Raw genomic sequence first — 17532 nt, forward strand, 5'->3', positions numbered from 1 at the left:
CACTTACTTGTTATCTCACAAACAGCAAGATCAGCCTGTTGACGTCACTAGGCATAACCCTAGGTAACTCGGGAGGGTGAAAGGCCACAAAGTGTCAATGAAGCCTTCCTACACTAGGCCTAAGTGAACCAAACTCTATCCTTCCATGTTTAAACTCTAATCAACCTCAAAAGCCAGGTGCAATTGGAATATGTAAGCAACCAGTTATCTGTGTGCAACCCCCTGCTCAAGCAGTAATAATGAGGCCTGCATGTTTCTGGCTGAAGGGAAAAAGGACAAGATAACAGTTTAAAGAAGTTACTAACAAGCTAGGCTTATAGCTGCCAAGAATGACTTAACTATTACCAGGGATGGGAGGGGTAGAGGGAGGAAGGGGGGGAGAAAGGGAGGGCTAGAGGGGAAAGGGGGGAGGGTGAGGCTTAACTGCAAAATGTATAAAAGAAGAAAAACTGTTCCTGTTAATGTGCTTGATTTGAGACTTGCCAGTCTCCTTGCACCGCTTTGGGATCCCAAATAAACTTTGTTTGCTTCTCCCCCTGGTGTCTTTATTGGCGCGAAGCACACCGGGCAACGGACCCGCTGTTGCTTTGCCTCGGGCACTCTGTGCTGGCAACAGTTTTGGCGCCCAACGTGGGGCTCGAGGCTGAAATTTAGCCTTGCCCGGACCCCTCTCGGAGGTCGACAGATTGCGGCGACGCCCGACGCCCAGCGCGCACCGGTGACTTTACCGGGGGCCTCGGCGGAGACGTGGTTTGGTCGACCCCAGAGGGCACAACGGTGCAACGCGCTTGACTAGTGGAGAAGCAGCTGCGGGCGACGGTGGGGAACCGGTCCCGTGGATAGGGCGACGGTGCAGAACCGGACCCTTGGATAAGGTAGGAACAGTCCAGTGGGGACTTTATCTGTCTTGACCTGGGGACGCCCAGTGTCTACCTGTTATGACCTGGGGACGCCCAGTGTCTCCCTATGGGGCAGGGACAGAGTATGGCAGGCAGGGTAAGGTGTACACCCTTGGAATGCATTCTGGTGAACTGGAAAGTGTTTGGATCGGATCCGTTGGTTAAAAGTAAACTGAAAAGATTCTGTACAGTAGACTGGCCTCAATATCAGCTAGAGGACCAGGAAAGGTGGCCACCGGAAGGATCACTTAATTATAATACGATCCTTCAATTACTTCTGTTTTGTCAGCAAACGGGTAAATGGAATGAACATATGTATGTACAGTTGTTTATGTTGCTAAGAGATAGGTTAGATATTTTGCAAAAGTGTAATTTGACTCCGACAGGTTCGGTAGTAGCTATTGTTAGTCCCCAGAACCCCCCCCCCCCAGCTGTAATGGCAGGTCCGGTGTCCCCTTCGGCTATCACACCCCCACCATATAAAGACAAGGTGTCTCAGGTCCCAGAGGTTGCCCCCTCGGTGGAATTTTATCCGTTGATCACTGAGACTGTGGTGTCCAGACATGGCTCAGATAGGAATCAGGCCACTACTATGCAGGTTTACACCCATGTGCCTTTTTAACCCGGTGGACCTAGCAGCCTTTAAGGCACAGGCAGGGGAATTCTCTACGAACCCAAGCAAGTTTATCTCGGTCTTTGAAGGGTGCCTGGCTAGCTGTAACCCTGACTGGGATGATTGTAATGTCCTTATGCAGACCCTGTTGTCTGAGGTGGAGCATAATCAGGTTGTGTCTAAAGAAAAGGAAAAGAGGCAAGCGAAAATGATGGTCGCAGCAGTACAGGCCGGTGGCAGGGGAAAATTCCAGGAAGGTGGAAGGGGCCGGGGAATGAGAGGACGTGGGCGTGGGCGCCCTGGCTCACAGGAAAGGCGTCTGGGTTGCAACCAGTGTGCCAGATGCTGAAAGGAGGGACATTGGAAAAATGAGTGCCCCGAAAGAGAAGGTACCGCTATGATGGCAGCGGAGGATCAAGAATAGGAGTGTCAGGGGAGACGGACTATCCTGCCCCTGGAATACCGAGTAAAAATGAGGGTGGGAGACTTGGACATAAACTTTTTAATAGACTCTGGAGCTGCACGAACCATCGTAAATCAACCCCTGCAGCTGCCTGTGTCAGAATCCCTCACTGTGGTGGGTGCCACAGGGAAAGGAACCAAGTGCCCAGTATATGCCCCAGCGGAATGTGCTTTGGGAAACAGAACTCTATCTCACAAACTGGTTTACCTCCCCAATTGTTCAACACTTCTACTAGGATGGGACCTGCTTTGTCACTTAGGAGCCACCCTGCATTTCACCCAAGATGAAATAACCCTCACTTTACCCCCAGAGAATGCCTGGATAATGACTCTTGCAACTGAGCCCTCAGCTTTGCAAGCCCCAGAGTGGAGCCAGTGGGAAGACAAAAGGAGGGTTAAAAAGCAGCTTTGCTGGACAGTGTTGGCCCAGGGATTTAAAAATTCCCCCACTATGTTCGGCCAGGCCCTGGCCAGAGACTCGGAGGAGTGGGACAATGAGGACAGGGTCCTCCTCTTGCAATATGTGGATGACTTGTTAATTGCCGCTGTGGGTCTCACCCCTTGCCTTAAAGCCACTGTGAGCCTCCTGAACTTTGTTGGACTCCTCAAAAGTGGGTGTGCTCGTCCTGGTTTGTTGCTCCAAAGCTCTGTATAGAAGTTATTTTACTGGAAGAGTTCATAATGGCAATGTGTATGTGTTCATTGTTGGGAAAAGGTGTATGAGTGAAGAATGGAAGTTTCCTTTGTAAGTTAAAAGAAGCCAAGAAGGAGAGAAGGAAAAAGAACAGAACGAGTTAACTGAGGAAAAAAATACAGCTAGCAAGCTCAGTCCAAAGATAAGATGCTGGCACCATCCAAGGACACTGCCCAGAGCTAAGACTTGGCCGACAGCCAAGAAAAGGGGGGGCCTGAATGTGCCCAAGCACCTATGAGATCTGCAAAACATTGCCAGGCATTAATGAAATGTGTTAGGTTTCTTTTCTCACAGATAAAAGAAGTGCTACCCAAAGACCCTAGCAGCCCTGCAATTCATTGAAACAAGGAGACCGAGTCTACGTAAAGTCCATCAACGAAAAACTGCTTTGGCTCCACAGTGGAAAGGCCCTTTCCAAGTCCTGTTCACCACCAACACCGCTGTGAAGTACCAAGGACTGCCCATCTGGACCCAGGCTTCTCACTGTAAAAAGACCCCTCCACCTCGGGAGGACTCTCCGACTGATGATAAGCCTATTTAAAGACAGGGTGATGTGCTAGTAACCTCTCCCCTGTATGATGCTGAACCACACTGTTTCAGGAAAAGAGAAGAAGGAACACTTGCTTCATTGAAACCACAAAGTCCAGGAATTCCTGACTACAAAAGACATTAAGAACTGACCCTGGTGAAGAAACAAAGAATTATACGCTGGCAGGGAGGCTCTTACACCCCTGGCCTCCCAGGTACAGGCTGAATGTCTAGTCTGCCAAAAGAACAACCCTCGAGCTGGAGTGTCAGTGCCATCAGCCACTCTGGAACCTACCCCAGGCCCGGGGCTGGTTTGGCAAATAGACTTTACTGAGTTCCCCCTGACCCAAGGATTCAAATACCTTTTCATCTTGGTGGATCGATTCAGTGGATGGCCTGAAGCCTTCCCATGCCATAACAACACTGCCAAAACGGTGGCTCTGAAATTTGTCAAGGAGATCATTCCCCGCTTCGGCCTTCCCCAGTGGATGGAATCTGACAACAGAACACACTTCACATCCCAAGTTGTTCAGAAGATATCGGATGCCCTGCAAATCCCCTGGAAGCTCCACACTCCATGGCGACCGCAGGCCAGTGGAGTAGTGGAACGCACAAATCAGACACTTAAGCGGCACCTCTCAAAGGTCTGCAAAGAGGCTTCCCTTAAGTGGCCTGATGCCTTACCCCTTGTTTTGCTCCACATGCGCTCTCTCCCAAAGGGCAGGTTAGGGCTAAGTCCCTTCGAGATTATGTTTGGAAGGGCATGGCCTATGAACGGTACATTGGTTCTGGCAGGGGAGTGGGAAATGGGGTGTGGCTTTTTATCTCAGTACATGTGCTCTCTGTCTGCTGTTCTCTGTTCTCTCCACAGGTATACCAGAGATTTGCAGCCTCTCCCGCTGGATGCCCCTGTCCATTCCTTGCAGCCAGGCGATTCCGTTCTCGTTTGGACCTGGAAGGACAAGCCTCTCCAAGAGAAGTGGAAGGGACCCCACACCGTCCTGCTGGTCTCCCACACAGCAGCAAAGGTCAAGGGACACAAGAACTGGATTCATCACTCCCGTCTGTAGGCAGTGCCCGCTCCTGAATGGTGGACCGTCCAGCCTACGGAAAAGGACTACCAGCGACGACCTGAGACTTAAACTGTTATTCAAAAGACAATAAGGCCTGCTGGGAATGCCCTGTGGTCTCTCTGGACAGTCGCAGCGCACTCCCCGTGAAAACTCTAAGCGTTGGTTGTGTTTACTCTCACAGGGCCGGCCTAACCTGGTGGCCTGGCCCTTTTGTTTTTAATCTGCCTACTATTGGTAATTGATATTTTGTGGGTATTTGGGGAATTGTAATTGTTAGGCCCTAGGGTCACCTGCCCAGCATGAGTTCAGGTCCAGGGTCTGCCACAGTGGTACTCTTTGCCATAGGGACACTCCTTTCGTTACCTCCCGTTCCCCCCAGGCACATGTGGGATGGAAAGGGATCCCTACTAACTTGGAAACAAACACATATGAGTCCTTGAAGGTTTGCTTTGCCCAAAAGTTTAACCTCTCTAACTGCTGAGTATGCTCCCAAGTCCCGCACCACGCAGCAGGGTTACCCTGGAGGGCGGTCCCCCAAAATTGGTCAGATATCTGTTGGGGATGGTTCAGTAGGGGAAGAAATACCTCGGGTACCCCCTTGTCACAAAACTGTACCATTGAATCCCAGTAGGCATTAAGGGACAACCCCTGGCTGCCCCAGGCAGCGTAAATCTTTGTATGCCACCTCAGAGCCCATTAAGGAAGAAGACAGGTTGGGTATAATCCTCCTCCCATCCTATGGGGTGGAACAGCTAACTCAATTTTATCGTAGGCTCTCTGTGTTTCTCACCAAGTATGCCAATAAGACCTTAGCCATAAAAAAACTCAAAGCTATACCAGCTCCGGTTGCTGTCCCTGCAAAACAGACAGGCCTTAAATTATGTTTTCGCCTCCCAGGGCGGGGTGTGTGCCCTTATTGGGAATAAATGTTGTACTTATGTCCCGGAAAACTCACAGGATATTAACAAGCACGTCCTGTCAGCCAAACAGGCTTTCAAGCAGTAGAAGGCCCAGGAAAGGAAACCCACAGTTTTCAATTCCCTTTGAAGTTGGTTGCCCAACCTAGGAGGACTGGGGGGTGGCCTTGTGCGTCTCCTCCTCACCGGTGTGGTACTGTGCCTGGTCACCCTCCTCCTAATTGCTTGTTTTAAAATGCTCCTCTTTGTGCCCCCCGTTCCTCAAAAATCCCGGCATATCCCCTCATTGAAAACCCCAGCTTCATAGCACTTAATCATATCTTGTCCACAGAATATGAGAAAACTCAGCCAAAAGCTTGTTGAGTATTCTCAAAGGAGGGAGTTGTTGACGTCACTAGGCATAACCCTAGGTAACTCGGGAGGGTGAAAGGCCACAAAGTGTCAATGAAGCCTTCCTACACTAGGCCTAAGTGAACCAAACTCTATCCTTCCATGTTTAAACTCTAATCAACCTCAAAAGCCAGGTGCAATTGGAATATGTAAGCAACCAGTTATCTGTGTGCAACCCCCTGCTCAAGCAGTAATAATGAGGCCTGCATGTTTCTGGCTGAAGGGAAAAAGGACAAGATAACAGTTTAAAGAAGTTACTAACAAGCTAGGCTTATAGCTGCCAAGAATGACTTAACTATTACCAGGGATGGGAGGGGTAGAGGGAGGAAGGGGGGGAGAAAGGGAGGGCTAGAGGGGAAAGGGGGGAGGGTGAGGCTTAACTGCAAAATGTATAAAAGAAGAAAAACTGTTCCTGTTAATGTGCTTGATTTGAGACTTGCCAGTCTCCTTGCACCGCTTTGGGATCCCAAATAAACTTTGTTTGCTTCTCCCCCTGGTGTCTTTATTGGCGCGAAGCACACCGGGCAACGGACCCGCTGTTGCTTTGCCTCGGGCACTCTGTGCTGGCAACAAGCCCTAAAAGGTTCTAATGAGAACTCCCTTCTTACCAAAATGGATGATTTTCAGTCCCTGTGTCTCAACAATAATTTTTGGTTGCTCCACACATGTAGTGAAGAGGACAATACAGATAAAAATCTCATCTTCAATTTCTGTATGCTGTGGCATTGTTATTGTGTTGTTGTTTTTTCCTCTTTCCCCACAAGTGCTTAGGACCCTACCATATATAAAAACCATGTAGCTAGGTTCTGTCCAACACTTCACCAGCAACATCAACAGAGCATAAATTTCATTTTGTAGCACAATATTCAGTTCAGAGATACAGGAACTACAAGTGCATCTGGTTGTGTTTTTCAAAGCCAAATGAAACAATCTTTCTGGGTGGCAAACAGAGAAGGAAATTGTAGCCAGGTCTAAAGAGAGGAGGGAGCAGAGCAGATAAAACAACAGTGAAGTGGGCTTTCAATAACCTGTCTGATATGCAGACATAAACGCCACTGAGTGCACTGACCCGTTGCTCTATGATTTCAGTGAAGTCACCTTACTGAAATGATGTTCCAAAACTTGTTGATCATGTGAACCAGGAATTTTTTAAACCCATTTTATGGTTTTACAACTTCCTGACAAGAATATTCAGAACATGACAAATTATGTATTTGCACAAGAGGCCAGAATTCTCTCCTGTAGATGCAGTTTTTCTCTCTTCCTTGCTTTAAGTTTATTATCTGTCTTTACCAGATTTTTTGGGTAAACATAGCTTGACTGTCTAGTGACTGGGCCACAAAGTTACTAGCGATTGAGAGTTTCACTTTGAGATTCGGGTCTGAGTGATTCCCCAAACCTCAAAGCAAAACCTAGTCAAAGTGCCTGGTTGAAACTGTCATATTTTACTTACACAAAGAACAGAACATATCCTTCCAGTCTCGGGAAATTTTACTTATACTAAAGAGATCACAACAGATAGAAAATCTCCATGAGACAGAAAGCAAAGTATGGCACAGTCTGTTTGAAATTCTTAGTCTTGAAAGGTCTCATGCTCTAGCTTCTCCCCAGCTCCAAAAACAAGGATTTCAGCTGTTTACATTTAAAGGCACAGTACATAATTTAGAATCATATAGTAGCTACAGACATTCTGGGAAACCATAGTGGTTCGTATGGTTTCCGACCAAGTCCCATAAAATATTGCATGCTTGCTTGAAACTCAGCCCAGGATTGCTCTAAATTTGTTCCTGGTTTTGTGAACCTTCTCCAAACTTCCTTCACCCTTTGTGAAGCCTGGGCAGAATCTCATGTTTGTAACACAACTAGGCTGATTGTTTCAGAGTCCATTAGCAACATTTCACAGAGTTCAGTGTGGAACTGAAACCCCTGTGCCTTTGTATTGCAGATGTCTCAAAATACTGTTTCATCTCACATAACATACATGTTGTAATTCCTAAATCCAGCTGCGTGAATTAGGGTGAGAATTATTTTTATGGATTTTGGTTACCATTATAACACCATTTCAATTTTATTTTCCATCTACATTTTTACCTTAGTAGATTCTCATCCAACAGCAATAAAACTACAGACAGAAAGCTGACATCTTCCTCCATTCATGTAAAACACTGATAAGCTTTATGATGTGTCTGTTTTTGGATATTATATTAAATCTTTCCCAGAGAGGACAGTAGCTTCATTCAAGTGATTATGGAACATTTTCATTTACTGTTTTCTTCATCTGTCTTATTTCAAGGCTCAGAATCAATGGATCTAGGTAAGCAATTCACAAGACAAATGTAAACCTTTCTGCTGATTTCAGATCACTCTTCTGCCCCATCAAGAGACCTATATTTTCAAGTCTTTGAGCATGGAATTCTGATAGAACCTGATGCAAAGCCCACTGACTCCATGGGAGATTTTCCACTGAGTTCTATAAGCTTTGGATCAGGCCCACAGATGACAATGGGAGCTCTGCATGCAGAACAAGATCAGGCCCACATGAGTATGACATTGCTGATGAATGGTCTGGGCCATAATGCATATTTAGAGGTTTATTCTTCCATATGTAGCTGCCATTAATGCTAATGGGAATTGGGCACATAAATCTCCTGTGCACTGATGAGTGAACAAACCCATTTAGTTGCAGAATAAAAATTATCTTCAATATTTAAAGGAAAACTCTAGAAAATTGAATCACATTATTAATGTTTTATACACTTTACTGCTATAAAATCCATAATAAATATGAATATCAAGGCAATCAACACTCACCATCTCTCTCCTTATTGTTTTTTAGATGTTATCACTGTATTATACTGGCAAACTGCAGCCGGGTAATTCAAGCTTCTAAGAAAACCTGGGAAAGAAGACGTGGAAATATCCAGGCTGCAATCTGTTATAAGGAGAGAGATCAACTGTTTATATGACATAAATCAAACCAACAAAATATTAAGGAAAAACCTCAATCATTTTTATACCCTTCATTTAAAGGGCTCGGGAATGTTCCTTTATGAAACCATGTAATATCAATAGGTTTTACAGAATGATTAAATCGTTAGCTATTTTATGTTGCTTGTGTTTAGAGCTGCTTCACAGTAAGTGATTTATTTACAGAAATCATATTTTAGTTACAATGCAAAGCAACATGAGTGTTCGAATGAAATCCTGTACCTTTATTGCAATTGGTATTCCAGAACCAGTGCTGCTGGGGAATCTTTCATTTCTTGCTCCACTGATTTAAAAATGGTAACAGTAGCAGGGAATTGTCACAGTGGTAGTCTGAGAGAAAGCCCCTAATCTCTTAATGGCTAGCAGGCAACAGTCCAGGATGCTGGGTTATCTGAAGCAGCAGACTGACAATGGAAACATAGATGTTGGGAGATATTTGACCAAGTTGCAAGGCTAGATGAAAATACTAGGTCATTGACGCTTAAATGCTTCATATCTTTCTTTGAAAGCTGAAAGCTATATCAGGTTGACACATTCACAGGGAAATCATCATACAATAAAATATTCCTGATGAATGCTATTACACACCTCCACCACCAATAAATCTTTTATATACAGAAAGAGATCTCTACACAGTCAGAAGTCAAAAGGGAACAAACAGTGTTACACTTCCAAAGGATGTATTCCCCACACACTTTATTAGCATTCAATTGTACACCTCTACCCCGATATAACGCAACCCGATATAACACGAATTTGCATATAACGCGGTAAAGCAGTGCTCCGGGGGGGGGGGGGGGGGGGCTGTGCACTCTGGCGGATCAAAGCAAGTTCGATATAACATGGTTTCACCTATAACGCAGTAAGATTTTTTGGCTCCTGAGGACAACGTTATATCGGGGTAGAGGTGTATAGCAGGGCCCTCTATTGTTAAGGGTGCAAAACAGTTTCCACTGTAATGCTGTGTGCAGAAATTTTCCATGCATGGTCCATAAGCAATAATTATGTTTGTTAAGTTAAGAGCAATATCATCAGCAGTTTTTGAGTTATGGGGGAGGGAAGAAAATGGGTTTATTTTATAATAAACATAACCAGGCTAAGTGTAATCACATTTCCATTTGAACAGAACTGCAGCAAATATGGCTGGAAATTAAATCTTTGCATGGATATAGTCCTCAGTGAGGACTACTACCTTTGCTTGGTTTGAACATTAAAAAGGAAAAGTCATAAGCACATGAAGAGTATTCAACAGGAAAAACTTTTATGGTTAGTTATGGGTTGAGAGTGGTTTCATGAATGTGTCTATATGAATAAACTGTTAGAGGTAACAGTTAAAAACCATTAAGTCATTTACAGAATCCACTGTGCAAAGCACCAGCTAGCACTTGAGAAAAGGATCCCGAAATTGCAAAAGTACTCATTACATGTGAACTAAAGATCCAAGTCAGAAGTTTCTCATAAGGGAATATGCTTTCAAGAGTGCCATAAATAGTAAAAGCAAGGAGCTAGAGAAAGTTGTTTGAAGTAAATATAACTCAAGAAACACCCATTTCCAAAACAAAATCTGGCATGGCTGGCACTAGAAACAACTACTTGAGGGAGTAATTCTGGGTGGATGGCCAATGAAAAAAGCCCAGGCATCTCTAAATATAATGTCTTTGTAGCCCTATCTCTGGATCACTCCCCAATGGTGGTGAAGCCCTTATTCCACCCTCTTCTGGGGCTCAGTGACCTACTTTAAGGCCAATGGGCTACAAATTCTCTGCCCTCAGTGTCTCCAGCTGGTGGCTGGTTGCATAAACTCACAGAGCAGCACCTTTGACCTCTAGGACATTACAAATTATAGTGACAGGGAACCAAGGACCAACAGATTATAAATGATAAACACTTTATTCCAGCAAAAAACTAAATTAAAAGAAGGGAAAAGGTACAGGGAAGGGAATCAAAGATAACAAATAAAGGAGTGACCAACCAATCCCACAGTGATAATTAAAACGATTCCTTCTTCAAAAGCCCTCAGCAGAGTAAAATCAAAGAGGATGCCCTCTCTCTCCAAACATTCTCCCCACAGCCCTTAGCTGGGTGATGGAATTGGAGCCTGAAGAAAGACTGGTGCTCTTTGCTGGGAAGCTCTGGCCCTCCCCACTGGGAAGCCTCCTGAGTGCTAGTGTCTGTCAGTTCTTTCTGGCCAGTCTTGGAGCTCAGTCTCTCCTCTGTGGAACAGTTGGTCTCAGCCCCTGGTGACTCTTGGTTGGTCTCAGCCCCTCACCATCCCCTGGATCCCAGTGCAGGGGAGGACTTGTAGGCTTAGCTGGCAGGTAATCTCTCAGATCGAGAGAGACAATATGCAGCAATCTGCTGCAAAGACCACCTCAGGAGTTCACACCTCTCCTGCTGTTGCAGCCTGACTTCCTTTGTCTACAAACACTGTCTCTACTTGGGCTCAATGTCCATGTTGTCCAGCCACGTGCAGGTATGTTAATCAGGTTCTGGCCCAGTAACTCCTCCTCCTCCTCCTCCTCCTCAACAAGGTGTAGATCTAGGCTCAGTTCACATATTTGGGTTGTCCCAGCCCTTTGCAGGCTGCCTGGGGCCTGCCGATGGTTGCCCTGCCAGTTCCTGGCCAGTAACTCCTCCTCTCTTCTCTGGTCCAGGCCTACCATCAGGCAGGTTTCAAGCACAAATTAGGCAAGGAGTTTCAGTTCCCCAGATTTGCCTCTTAGCTGTTCTGTCTGAGCAGGTAGAAACTGTCTCTCTCAAACCGCTGAGCAAAGAGAGGAAAGAGTGCAGATCTCTCCAGGCAGTGAAGAAGTCTGAGGCCTTTCAGCAGAAGGAGCTGCTGCTGGAACCTAGGGACTTTTGTTTTGGGACTTAAGTTTTATCTGGGCTCTGAGATAAGAGTCTTTAAACCCTTGTACAAGTGCTCCTTTTGGAAGGCTTTATTAAACAGAGACATACTGCTGTAAAGTACAGTGTTTGGCTTCTCCTAGATTGGTCTAAGTGCCCTCATTGTTACCTCATTAAGGAGGGGAAACCGAGGCAGGCCACAGCAGAGCCATGCTCCGACACAACGGGGTGCTCAGGAGGTGACAGTGTCCCTTGCACAAACCACCACTCCAGAGAGACTCATAGGTGGAAGGACAAAATCTAACAAGCTTCTTGAGTCACAGGGCCAGATTTGTAAATGTATTTAGGCACCTAACTCCCATTGAAATCAAATATATTTAGAAATCTGGCTGAAAGACAATATACCCTGAAGTAGTTACAAGAGAGCAATATGCCAGGAAACTAGAACAGAAGAAATATTATGACCAGAATTTGAAACATTGCAAATGAGAAAACATTAGACTGCAAACAGAAAGGGGTAGGCAATCAGCCAAGCTAGCAGCTATCCCATCTGCACCAATGTCCTATGCTATAGTCACCTCTTAGAATCAGACCCACGGATTGCATGTAAACAAAACCAAGGAAGAAGAAACTCTTTCTTGAGGATATCCACTACGTTCCCTGCACCTCTAATGTGCTAATAGAAGGAACACATGCCCACCTGACCCAGTTAATGACAATGAAAAACACCAACAGCAGCAAACACAGGCTAGATGTGGCCAATCTACCGCTGTAGCCCAACTGGCCATTGCAGAAGAAAGTGTTTTGTGAACAAGGGACAAGATTTTTAAAAATAGACACCTAAAGTTAGACTCTAAATCCAGTTTTAAGCACTTAAATATGTGGCCTGATTTTCAAAAGTGCCAAGTACCCATTAGCTCCCACTGACTTCAGTGTGGGTTGTTAGAAGCCAGCACTTCTGAAAATCAGGCCATTTGTTTAGATGGGCCATGTGGTCAGAAAGCTTTTGAGGTTCAGAGGTAGCAGTTATTTCAAGAAGAAGAAGAAGAATCCTCTCATCTGTCAGGAGGTTCAGATCATCTGTCCTGATCTCCATCTTAGACATCCCCTCTAATGTATTTATTAGTTACCTGGGCCCAGGCTTATAAAGATCAGACTTCTACAAGCATTTGTGAGTGTCACACCTTTATTAAAGGTGTAGTTCCATAAATCATTAAAATATTCCCAAACGTAATCATGCAGTTTGGTTTTAATAAAACATTAACTTACATAGTTGGTAATGCTGGATGGCACAAGGCAAAGCGTGTGAATTAGTGGTGCCTTCTTTCTGGGAAAATTGCTTCATCTTTCAGATGCATAGATACTGCAAAAGGGAATATATCAGAGTAAAGCAGCACACAACGCTTTGGGCATCTCAAAGCTCTCACAGACTCCACATGACAGAAATAACAAACCTCAAACAAAACATGTATTACTATGCTATCAAGGCTTTTACCTCTGACTTGGACAATGAAAGCTTTTATCTTTCTCTTGCCTTCCTGATAGATCTTTCCCGTCTGTATAAATAATCATTAAGCAAAGCTAAACCTGTAAACTTCCCTATTTGTTGAAAAAGAAATTATTTTACATTATTTCTATTCATTTTTATGAACATGAGAAATATAAGGGATTAACCTTAAACACTGGTAAAATCACTACCCAAGTTGCAAGGCCATGAAGAATCAAACCCAATTACATCAATGGGAGTTCTGCATGGAGGGCTTGTAGAAACCAGACTTCTGGAAACACTGTATCTTGGACTGATCCTGCAGTTGCAGACAAAATTCCCAATGGGCTTGATTCTGCAAGTCCTCCACACAGAACTCCTCTTGAAGCCATTTGGGGCTGATTGTCCTCTCCACTGCCTTGTACCTTGTCCTGTCATTTCGATCTAGGAACATAGGACATGGGTCTGGAAGGGAACTTCTGGGTCATTGAGTCCAGTCCCTGCTATGCAGGCAACCCCATTCTGGCTATACATTTATCAAGATGCATCTTAAAACTAGTTAGGTTGTTTGCCCCCACTACACCTAGTGAAAGGCTGTTCCAAATCCTCACTCCTCTGATGGTTAGAAACCTCCTAATTTCCAGCCTAAGTTTATTTGTGTTTAGTTTATACCCATTTGTTCTTGTGCCAACATTGTCCTTTAGCTTAAATAGCTTTTCATCTTCCCTGATGTTTACGCCCCCCCCCAATACCCCGATGTATTTATAGAGAGAAATCATATTCCCTCTCAGCCTTCATTTGGTTAGGCTGAACAAGTCAAGCTCTTTCAGTCTCCTCTCCAAAGAGAGACTCTCCGTTCCCCTGATCACCCTAATAGCACTTTATTGCACCGGTTCCAGTTTGAATTAATCTTTCTTGAACATGAGTGACCAGAACTGTACACAATACAAGGTGGATGTCGAATGCTACCAAGTCAGAATGGTAGCACTCTCCATCCACTTAGCACCGGTGTAAAGGACTACGCAGGGTTCAAGGCAGTGAACAACTATCATTTCCCCCAGTCTGTATGAGATCACTGACACAACTGAGGACAAGACAAATAGACACAGATCATAGGTGGGGGAAAGGGACACAGCAGACAAATAAAGTGGCGAGGATGCTGTTAGTAATAGAATGTTTGATAACACAATCCTTTTTTAAAGACATGCAGACTGTTTAACCTTCAACCTGGCCTTGCTTAGTCAGCTAGGTTCTGATGGGCATCAGGGTGTAAAAAGTTGGTGTTCAGGAGGGATTTGCATGTGATGAAGACAGTTGTCTAGAGGACCAGCTCAGGAAGGGCATTCCATGCATGGAAGTTGGTGTGGAAGAAGGCACAGAGATGATTGTCAGATGAATGGAATACCAGATGAATGGCATCATTGGTTGAGCAAAGGGACCAGTAGCCAGGGAAGCTACAGAAAGACACAAGGACTAGTGATTAGGGTTGGAGAGAAAGATCCATGGTCTTGATTGCAAGGGCAAGGAGCCTGAACTAGATGAATTGGAAGAGGGAGAAACAGGGATGTTCAATTAAGAGGCAGCAAATTCAAAACTGATACAAGGAAATAGTTTTTCACACAACACATAATTAGACTGTGGAACTCATTGCCCCAGGAGACTGTTGAGGCCAGGAAGTTAGCAAGATTCAAAAAGGGATTAGAAATATATATGGATTCAGGAGTTAGTACTATTTTGAAAGTGATTTTAAGCCAGAGTTTAATCCAGTCTCGGACTACAAGGGTATGTCTACACTGAAATAAATTGGCCTGCGTCAGCTGACTCAGGCTCAGGGGGTTCAGGCTGTGGGGTTAAAAATTGCAGTGTAGATGTTTGAGCTTGGTCTGGAGCCTGGGCTCTGGGACCCTCCCTCTTGCGGAGTCCCAGAGCTCGGGCTCCAGCCTGATCCCAAACATCTACACAGCAATTTTACAGTCCTGCAGCCCAGCGGAGTCAGCTGACCTGGACCAGCTGTGGGTGTTTAATTGCAGTGTAGATGTACCCTAAGAGACCAGGATGAGACCTACTGTTGGGGACAGATTATCCCACATCTGCCAACTGTGGGGTTCTGACACCTTCCTGTGAGGTAACTATTGCTGGCCACTGTCAAAGACAGGATATTCTATCTAGTCCAACAATTTAGTCCAACAATTCCTGTGTTCCTTACATTGAGAAAGAGGCTCTTAGCAGCTGTTTCTAAATGGAAGGAAGAAGTGCATCATGGGCATTAGGGATGCCAGACAGGAGGAATTTACCTTCACCCATTTGAAAGAAAAGGAGGACACGGGCAAGAATTTTACTGTAAGGATACAAAGTAAAGGCCAGCTCTTAGACACACGGTACAAGAAGGAGCAGGATTTGGACGTGACAAAGCTGTCCACTGACAGAGATTGTAAGGAAAATCTGTTCACTTTTGGCCATGTGGAGCTTAAGTTCAGCTATCTAGGAGGAAATGTCTGGGGAACAGTACAAGACATCCAATTAGATGGATGGAAGCAAGTTAGGAGTGGACTGTAGATTTGTGTCATCAGTAGAAAGATTACCTCCTTTCTCTGTCACCATGGACAACACACCATACTGCCTGCCATTCAGGCCTGGGACCTGAATGTCATTTTCAACTTGGACCTCTCTTTAGGTCCTCACATCCAGACTATATCTAAATGTTGCAGTTTCTAAGACATCTCTAACATACAGCTTTTCCCATCTATCCATGTAGCTAAAACTCTCCTCCAGGCTCTTATCGTCTCATGTCTCAATTACTGAAACATCCTTCTCTCTAGCTTTGACACACGCAACCTTGTCCCGCTCATATCCATTAAGAATGGTGCTTCAAGCACCATTTTCCCAGCCCATTGCTTTGATCACTTCATCCCCCTCTTTGCATCCCTCCATTAGCTCCTCCTTCTCTATCACATCAAACATAAGCTACTTGTCTTCACTTTCTAGTGAAGGGCTATCCCACCCTATCCTCTCTCATTGACTATCAAGATGTTGACTCCTGCCTCTGATCAGTCCATGATACCAGCTTCCATCACTCTCTTGTTACATTTGCACACAAGCACTTTTGTGCTTTCTCCCATGCTGCCCCTCATGCTTGGGGGAAGCTCCTTGTAAATATCCACAAAGCCACCTCATTATCCTTCTTCAAATCCCCCCTTAAAGCTCTCATCTGTGTGATATCTACAAGCAACTTGACAATAGCAAGTCTGTTGATGTGCTGAGGCCCGTACCTACCATGCTGTGCAATATTGTTTCATTGTTTCCTTGCACTCCCCCCTCTATCTGTCTGTCATCTCATCTTATAATTAGATTGTAAGCTCTTTGGGGAAGGGACTTTTTGTTCTGTGTTTGTGCAGTGCCTAGCACAACAGGGTCCTGGCCCATGATTTTCACTATGGCAGTACACATAATAAAAAAAAAAATAGTAATGGCCATTGAAGACACATGAACAGATGAGGTTACCGAAATCTTCCTGTATCTTCAGTACCTCTCTCCCCTTCCCAGCTCTTCTGCCTTAGTCCTGTCTCTCCTACACAGTCCTCTCTCACTGCTGGAGCCAGGCTCTAAGAGCAGCTCCTTTTTCTTCTACTTCTTTCTAGCAACATATAGTAGAGACAGCTAGGTTGGCTCCTCTTCCTTGTTTCTAGCTGCTTTGGATTAAGGCCTTAGACTGTAAGCCTCTTAATGTAGGGAGTGGCTCTTTATTCTTGTCTATGAAGTACCAGAATACTAAGGGAGCCATATAAAAAAAAATTGATATTGTATAACAGATCTAATTTTCTGCACTAGAACTGCATATGCATTTGGAGGTGTTTTATGATCTGCACATTGGTTCTCATTCAAAATCAGAATAAAGAGTAACTGAATTGTTTTTGGTACTGCTTGACTGACCCTCGGCTGTTTTATGATACCTAATCTGAGATATTATACGTATTCACTCATTCATTTTTCCCCATTAAAAATTCAGCTTGAATTCTGAAAAGTAGTCAGGTAAAGCAGTGGTTCATATGATGTTTCAAATCCTGTGATCATCCCTAGCCAACAATATTTAATGCACTAGCATTTGGGGAAAGTATCCCAAGTTTTTCAGCTGTGAATCAGCATGCAGTAAAACTGCACACCTGAAATATCCTGCATTTGGGCAGGCTGCCATATATCTGTGGGCCAGGGACCTGAAACAGGTTTGGAAACTTAATCACTAAATTCTATAATTTGACTTTTATTACAAAAATATTTCTGGCCATTTACTATCTTTCTTCTCACAAAAATTTGAAAAAGATCAAGTAATCACAACATATAGGTAGAAAATACCACCATATAGTGTAAATCTCTCTCTCTCCCACACAGGCCTGGTCTACACTAGGCGTTTATGTCGAAGTTAGCGCCGTTAAATCGAATTAACCCTGCACCCGTCCACACTGCGATGCTATTTAGTTCGACATAGAGGTCTCTTTAATTCGACTTCTGTACTCCTCCCCGACGAGGGGAGTAGCGCTAAATTCGACATGGCCATGTCGAATTAGGCTAGGTGTGGATGGAAATCGACGCTAATAGCTCCGGGAGCTATCCCACAGTGCACCACTCTGTTGACGCTCT

At 44.7% G+C, this 17532-nt stretch overlaps 1 long non-coding RNA gene across 1 annotated transcript; it reads left to right on the forward strand.

Moving 5' to 3' along the window:
- Positions 1 to 451: 451 nt before the first annotated feature.
- Positions 452 to 6066, forward strand: LOC135981920 (uncharacterized). Its single transcript, XR_010599113.1, has 2 exons — positions 452 to 875; positions 4068 to 6066. It is a non-coding gene; the product is annotated as an uncharacterized LOC135981920 (long non-coding RNA).
- The last annotated feature ends 11466 nt before the right edge of the window (positions 6067 to 17532 follow it).

Source organism: Chrysemys picta, chromosome 2 (genome assembly GCF_011386835.1).
Source record: "Chrysemys picta bellii isolate R12L10 chromosome 2, ASM1138683v2, whole genome shotgun sequence".
Lineage (NCBI taxonomy): Eukaryota > Metazoa > Chordata > Testudines > Emydidae > Chrysemys > Chrysemys picta.